The sequence below is a fragment of the Electrophorus electricus genome, chromosome 2, assembly GCF_041902795.1.
Source record: "Electrophorus electricus isolate QZ-2024a chromosome 2, ASM4190279v1, whole genome shotgun sequence".
Taxonomy (NCBI): domain Eukaryota; kingdom Metazoa; phylum Chordata; class Actinopteri; order Gymnotiformes; family Gymnotidae; genus Electrophorus; species Electrophorus electricus.
Window position 1 is genome coordinate 11,844,109 of NC_137498.1, and position 8,157 is coordinate 11,852,265.

Genomic DNA, 8,157 nt, shown 5'->3' on the forward strand with positions numbered 1-8,157 from the left:
AGACCCTCGTACCCCAGATGTTTGAGTAGGAATCATTGAAATAATTCTTTAATAGTGAAATAATGTGATTAAAGAAAATAACATTTTTTAGTCTCATACTACACCAGTTTGTCTTCACTTTCTCTATCTGTTTAGTGTCCTCTCTGACACACACTCTGCAGTCAGAGGTCATTGACTCTCTCTCTCTCTCTCTCTCACACACACACACACACACACACACACATCTCTCCCACGACACCTCTTCACATCTTATTTGCCAGATGTACTCAAACAAGGCAATAAGCAAACTTTTCAGAAAACATCACAAAGTTTTAATTAATTAATTTTTTGTCTGATCTCTAACCATTGTGGTTACTCTATAAGTTTTATCACACAAGGTTTTTGTCCGTTATCACACGTTGTACTCTTACCACTTTCAGTGCATTCCACAACTGAGAGCGGTGTTGGGGGAGGGACGTAATTTACAACTTCTATCCGAAAACCATTTCTATCCCCACCGACTTTTTCTTAAAGCCGTGTTTTCGGTATTTCACTCCTTTAGTTCACAACAGGTAAGCAATTCAGTAATGCTTAACTAATTCATGCTATACCTTATATTAGTATAAGTTACTAAAAAGGCTGACGTGTATTTAGCTATTTATTTAGCTAAGGGATGAAATACTTGATCGTGCGTTGTATGATTTAACTCAGTGGGGCTTAGCGTCGTAATTCATTTCAGGTCTAGACAAAACATACATTTTAACAATCAATGCGTAGTATCTACAAGCTATCGTAAGTATTCTTTTGCGAGCTATCTAGGAAAGGATATTGTCAATGTCTTTATTCTGATGATTAATGGTCAATATGTAATATGACCGCTATGCCATAGAGTACGTGAAACATTTTGATCGACTAAAACTCTTTTGATCGACGGCTATTCTTATTCTCAGGGCTAGCTAAATAGAAAAACTAGCTTCGAAGTGGGTGAATCTATTTACTTAAATTAACCAGTACATGACCTGACATAAATGCGGTTTTGGTATAAAGGATATCATTATGGTGATCTTTTCTACTCATGGTCTATAATTCTGTTCTATGTATTTCCATAGTTTCCGACGTTCACGACTTCCTTGACTCTGTGGAGAGAATTGTCGACCAAGGTAATTTCTTATTTGTGAACTTTTATAAATTTTAATTGTATGTATTTGTTTTGTTTACATTTTTGTTACTTTTATTTGCAGATATAAGGACACAAGCTGATGAAACAGTTCATATATTGAATGAGTTGTTACAAGGTAATCTTTTCTAGAGTGCGTCTACCATATGTTAAAAGATCGCTTTATGTCTAAAAGTTTATGCAGTGCGTTAATTTGTCACACAGGCAGAGGGGGTGAATCCCTCTACTGTCATCCACTATTCATCGAGCCCTCTGGCGGAGCTCACAAATATTTCACCTCTTACAACCGACAACGTCTACAGAAACGTATACAGAGGTCACTGTGGCTTATAACATACATTTAAATAATTCTAGGCCTATTCACGCTGTTCAACCACACTAACCTGTAGGCCACCATCTCCACGTAAGTATATTTTTAAAAGCTTTTTTATTAATCACATTTATACTAGAATAATTGGATCAATTTTCTTTTCTAAGATGACTCGGACGACAGGGATCAGGAGTTGAGTCTGTTCGACTGGGAGGCTGATTTAGGAGTGCCTCCCCCATCTTGTGAGTGGTCGGATAAAGAATTCTAACCAATTACTGAAAATATTCCATATTTTTCCTGCTAAATTCCTAAAGCTGTTATCAAATGTTTAGTCAGCAGTGACACGTCGTAACAGGATCAGACACTACTGCATGTGGCGTACACAAAGGCAATGAGTAGATACTTTGGTTTAACCCTGACAACTTTCCAGTTTTCCCATGCTATTCATCTTGTAGACTATACTTGATTCCAAAGTAATATAAAAATGGGTTCTGCCATTGTTAAAGAACTCATGATGCCAAGACAAGTTTAGTCAATCATCTAGTTTGGGTCAAAGCAAATATATGGTTTAGTACAGTTTGGTGCAGGTGCAAAACTACTGTCCTACTGTCTAAGTCATGCAATGTATTCTCGTATTTATGAGTCATAAAACAACGTATAATGGACAAAAACCTTGTGTGATAAAACTTATAGAGTAAGCACATTGGTTAGAGATCAGAGAAAAAATAAATAAATGAAAACTGTGATGTTTTCTGAAATGTTTGCTTATTGCCCTGTTTGATTACATCTGGCAAATAAGATGTGAAGAGGTGTCGGGGAGGTGTGTGTGCGTGTGTGTGAGAGAGAGAGAGAGAGAGAGAGAGAGAGTGAGAGTGAGAGTGAGTGTGAGTGAGTTAATGTCCTCTGACTGCAGAATGTGTCAGAGAGGACACTGAACAGACAGAGAAAGTGGAGAAAAACTAGTGTAGTATGAGATTGAAAACTTTAAATTTCTTTAATCACATAATTTCACTATTAAAGAATAATTTTAATTCCTACTCATATACCTGGGGTACAACTAAACTTAAATGTGGTACGAGGGTCCGGTTTTGTGGGAGGAGTTACACGCTGCACAGAATTGATCAGACCGGGTGGTTGAGTAGAAAAAAAAAAAGGTGGCAGAATTTGATCTTTCTGGCCGAGTTCTGACCCTGGGAGGAGTTTGGTTTGGGAGGGGGGGAGACACACATCTTATATCAATTTTTGTCAGAAAGTTTTTCCTGCATGGCAGGGGGGAAGAGGTGTGACTTCTTAGAGAATCAACCAATGGGAGGGAGTGGGAGGGGTGAGTGAGAGAGAGAGAGAGACACACACAACTGAGACCCATACGCATGTTTCAGTATCAGTACATGACCGGCAGCGGAGCAGAGCAGACATTAAAGACTGGGTGTTACGTATTCGTTTAAGGCTTATAACTTTTATTTACTTAAATCACTTTCTCAATTAAATAAAAAAAAATTTAAGTCAATAAAACTATTTTGAGGATCCCTCATTGTTTTATTTAATCATATAATAATAATAGTAATAATAATAATAATATATCTATAAATATATAATAAATATGTGGGGGAGGGGAGTGGTTCGGGGTGGTGGGGGGATGATTGACAGCTGTCAAATCTCTCAATCAAATCAAGCAATAAATCATTTTGACGGTTAGTAAATACCATTACTCTCTCTGTTCAAAAATAGCTGCCATTTTCCGCAAATTTCGTGGGTATGTTGGATGGCCTAAAATGCGTTTCATGAGCAGACATACCTAAAATTCAAATGGTTCACAATTCTAATTTTTCAGAAATATCTGATTCAAATTGACAGAAAAAAAATGCTGTTTAGCTGAAAGGGAACCCTCTAGTCTGAGCTACACATCAGTCCAAACTGGTGGTCCTGGAAAATGGTAGGTTCTGTTCTTGCTTTCTAAACTTATGTAGCAGGGCCATGTGAGATCTTCACTGCTTAAGGCCATAAAAACCAAAGATCTCTTTCATTGCGGTCCCAATAGTTGTCCTCAGAACCTCACTCCTCTCAGTTCTACCTTGAAGTCATGAACAGTATTGCCTTCTTTTACCATTTTGAATGCAGTTAAAAAGCAGCTCAGCTGCAGTTCCATGATGGTGAGTTTAAGTTAATTTCCCTGTGCAGTTCTTTAGCCTCGCCTGCCCATGCTTCCCTTTGTTCCAACCATTTTATACAATAAACACCAAAAATGGATGAAAGAGAAATGCTTCTGCACAGTATGGAAGCTGGGACATGCAAATGCAATGACCACTACTCTAGATAAATCGAGAGTTCAACATCTATATCAATCAATAATTATCCACCAAAAAGGTCTGGTAGTCAACAGGATTTATGACAAAATGATGTTGCAATTAGACAAGGAGCTTGATGTCTCAGTCTGAGGACCTAAAGGTCAAACTGCAAAAAGAGCCTCCTACTTGATACACCGCTTACAAACAGCAATCACCCAACTAGTGTGCTATCAAGAGGGATGTTTCTGCCTGGTTTCAAACCAAGGACCTTTTACATGTTCGGTAAACATGATGACCACTACACTACAGACACTGCTTTAAAAAGGCTCTTTGGGCTCAATCTCCAGCTTTTGCTAATTTTTGGGGCTTGAAAATCAAAGTATTAAATCTGGCTAAGCAGTATGACTTCTCAAGCATTAGGATGCAAAATTCAAACAACCCCACCAAAGTTCTCTTGTTTCTTACCCTTTGAGAAACAGACTGTTGCTAACTAGGCATAATATGAAGAGTTTTACTTTATCTCTGTAGTTCTCTCATTGGCATTTAGAGCGTAAACTATTGTGCAAATTCTGTATGCTTGAAATTGCTTTGCAATGATTTTTTCTTTGCCATAGACTTGATGAAAGTAACTTTTAAAATTCAGCTAATTAGCATAACCTCTGTTAGGAAACAAAATGAAAACACACTCACCAAAGTTTATGCTTCCTGTAGTAATGTTTGAAAAACTGGCTTGAATTGTCTTCTCCTCATTATGTTGCAAAATTCAATCCCACCAACCAATGTTTACTTGTTTCATTGCCTTTGAGAGACAGAATGTTACTCTCTAGGAATAATATGAAGAGCTTTACCTGATCACTGTAGGCTGTTTCATTGCCATGGAAAGCAGTCCCTAGTGCACAGATTCTGCATCATTAAAATTTATTTGCATGGATTTTAATTGTCAGGAGACTAGAAGGAAGTTAATTTTAAGAAATAGCTAAGTAGCATAACTTATCTCTGTTAGGAGATAAAATACAGACGCACTCGTGGAGTTTCTGTTTTGTTTAATTTTGTTTGAACTACATGGATTAGCACACCCATCATGCTACAATGAGTTTTACATCATCCCTGTGACAATTGAAATCAGCCTTAAACACAGCTCCTAAAGCACAGTCCTTGCATCACCGGAGGACAAGCCTGCTGCATATATTGACTTTCTCGGATTGCAAATGGAGACAGTGAAGTTATGTCCGCCTGTATGTCTGCATTCTGTGTTCCAGGTTTTGCCTCTGCCTCTATTCCAATCCACACCAGGTTTTCCGCTGAGCAGAGGACAATATAAAAGGAAGAGGAAGAGACAAAATGCTTGGATTAAAGCTCATTGGAGAAGAGTTTGCTCCTGCTCCTGACTTGTTGCTACATTTTGAGCTTGTGTTTGCTAGACTTTATGTGTATGACTGGATTTGCCCCTTGTTTGATGGCTTGTTAGTATATGTTCTTGTGTCTTATATATATATTGTCCCGCATATAGTTACACACTGGTGGTAGGGAGTGGCTGCCCTTTTGTTTGGGTGTGGGTTTATCTTTGTTTCACACAGTGTAGTCATTGTAAGTTTCATTTGTTAGCTTAGTCAGTTGCTGTTTTGTTTCTAGTGTGGTTTTGTTGTGTTGGCCTTGGTCACTCCTGATGTGATTGCACCAGTTTCTTGTCTTTAAACACCTAAAGCTTGTAACTTCACTAGATCTTTGCTGTCAGCTTTGTCTGGTTATTCATCCTGTTACTCATTTCTACTGTTGTAATACTCAACCCTGTGTTACAGCCTCCCAGCCTAGACAGGGTCGTAACATAATTGGGGCATAATTGGGTCCTTTGTTCCTTTTTTTCTTTGCCCTTTGTGTGTTTTGGTGGGTTTTCTGTGCTGGTTGGTGGTGTTCTTTTGTTGGTGGGGTGACTGTGTGGTTGTGTGTAGTTTGGGTTTTGCCATAGTGTGTTGGGAGCACTTGTGTTAGGATTGTGAGTTTTGATTAGTCTGGTTTTACTCTTTGTCCTACCCTGAAGCAGTTTGATTTGTGTAGAAAGGCAGACCTGTTACTACTAGCAGATTTCTTTGATGTTGTGGTGACCTGTTCAGCTACAAAATGGGAAATCAAAGAAGTCTTAGAGGCCTGCTTAGTATAAGATGGAGTTTTGCCAGAATGAGGTGGTCCTGTTGGTGTTGTGGTGAACCTGACACAGGGCATGTCAGTGGTGGAAATCAGAGACGACTCTGTGGTCGGCTCACGCGTAGAGCCTCAGGTCATCCAGTTTCCTGCTGGTGACCAGATGCTGGCTTTAAAGCTAAAGGAAATGGAGCTGCAAATCAAGAGGCAGGAACATGAGACAGTGTTACTGAGGGTGCAGGCCTGATAAAAGGCAGATAAGGAGGCAGGTTAAGACTAGCCACATTATGGTTCTAACTCGCCCAAATAAATCTAGAATGGTTCAACTCACTTTAATAACATTTTTAGATTAAAACATAAATGTACAGTTTCATGTCACTCAGCATTAAAAGAGAATTTCACACTCACCTTCAGTGAGATGAAGTACAATGAAGAGAAGAGACAAACTGAGAAACACTATGAAAACACCACTGACCTCCCAGCACACACTGACAATTCTACACCCTGAACTCCACTACCATTGTGGACACACACTGACTCCAGAAGTCTCTCAGCAGTACTTCGGCCAGAGCTCTTCTGTTCTTTAATGCTCTCATCAGCAGTTTTTTTTAAGTCTCACAAAACCAAACACAGTGCCACGTGGGTCCTGAGAAGACTTGCTGTTACTCTGTTATAACTTCACTTCACAGCGCACACACCCACTCTGACCCAGCTGCTGTCCCTGTGAAATGCACATGCATGGTGTGGCCACAGGGTGGAGCTGTTTCCTGCACAAACCTGTTTCCTACTCTCACTGTGTTTTCTCTGCTTAGACTGACAGGCTAGAAAGCACACACAGGTTTTCGCTGGTAGTCCATAAGCATGCTTTGCTAGGGGTTCACACATTTTTCCCAAATTTCCAATATTTTGACAAATATTGTCATTTGCAGAACATAACATCTGGTCAAAATAACAAAAATGATGCAATGTTTACAGACCTCAAAAATGCAAAGAAAACATGTTTACATTAAATTTTAAACAACACTAATAAAAATAATAATTCCAAAATCAATATTTAGTGGAATAACCCTGATTTTCAACCATAGCTTTCATGTGTGTTGGTTTGTTCTACTATTCTCTCATTGCTCATTAAATTAGATTAAATAAGAGGTGATGACCCAGTCAGAACCTCATTAATTATATATGAACGTGTGTGTGTGACCAAAAACATTTTTTGCAAAGTCACCTTTTGTGAATAAAACAAAGTGGAGAGAAAATTAAATCTCACAAGCATTCTCAGTAAGAAACACTGACAGCTCTTCACTGAGACCCACTACCACTGACTACAGAACACTCTGTGCACAACTTCACTGGAAACATCCACATTGTCGCCCCATTACAGAGGAGATGAGTTCACATCAGCTTGGTCAGAGCTCTTCTATATTTAACATTTATCAGCAGCTGTTTTGACATGTGCAAAACCACAGCCAGTGCCATGCTTTAGATCTTGACAAGAAGACCCCTTATATCGGAACTGACCAAACTCATCCCACCAGTGATAACGTCTCTCTCATTGAACCCACTACTGTTAACATAAGCCATTCCCTCATCCATCAGTATTAACTCAAACATACATCATGCCTGTTCTTAATACACATTATAGAGTGAGTGTGGATTTGCCATTGAAAACACCATGTAGCCTTCACCTAACTTTAGTTCATGTTTACAGCAGCAGGCCTTAGACCTTTGTTGCTCACTGTGTGAAACCATGACAACTAAAGCCACAACAAACACCCAGACCGCAAATGGCACCTCTCTCTTCTATCAGCCTTAAAAGCTACCGTCTGTCCCTAATGTATTATTAAACTTCTTTTTAAAGGTTGATGATGTAAACCCACTATGTTTTTAAAAGGTATTGGACATGAAACACAAGAGGACTCAATGCATTTTCATATGAGACTTTATTTATAATTACTTATTTAGTTACTTGAAAATTTGAAATTAAGCTTATCAAAGCAACAAAGACAATATAAGAGAACAATATGTAAAATTAAATTTTGGAGTATATTTGGAGTGTGTCTGCTGCTCTCACCCCCTGTAGAGTGTGTTGTCTGTCTTATTAGAGGAGATGAGATGTGTGATCACCTGTGTCTGCTGTTCTCTCCTCCTGTAGAGTGTGTTCTCTGTCTAATTAGAGGAGATGAGATGTGTGATCTGACACACAGATCATGGTTTGTGTGTATATTTGTACATGTGTGTATGTTTGCGTTAATGACCATGTGTGTTTG

At 38.8% G+C, this 8,157-nt stretch overlaps 1 long non-coding RNA gene across 1 annotated transcript; it reads left to right on the forward strand.

The window, feature by feature from the left end:
* Positions 1-1,226: 1,226 nt before the first annotated feature.
* LOC145660220 (uncharacterized) lies at positions 1,227-2,122 on the forward strand. Its single transcript, XR_014126421.1, has 3 exons — positions 1,227-1,274; positions 1,361-1,559; positions 1,634-2,122. It is a non-coding gene; the product is annotated as an uncharacterized LOC145660220 (long non-coding RNA).
* Positions 2,123-8,157: the final 6,035 nt, after the last annotated feature.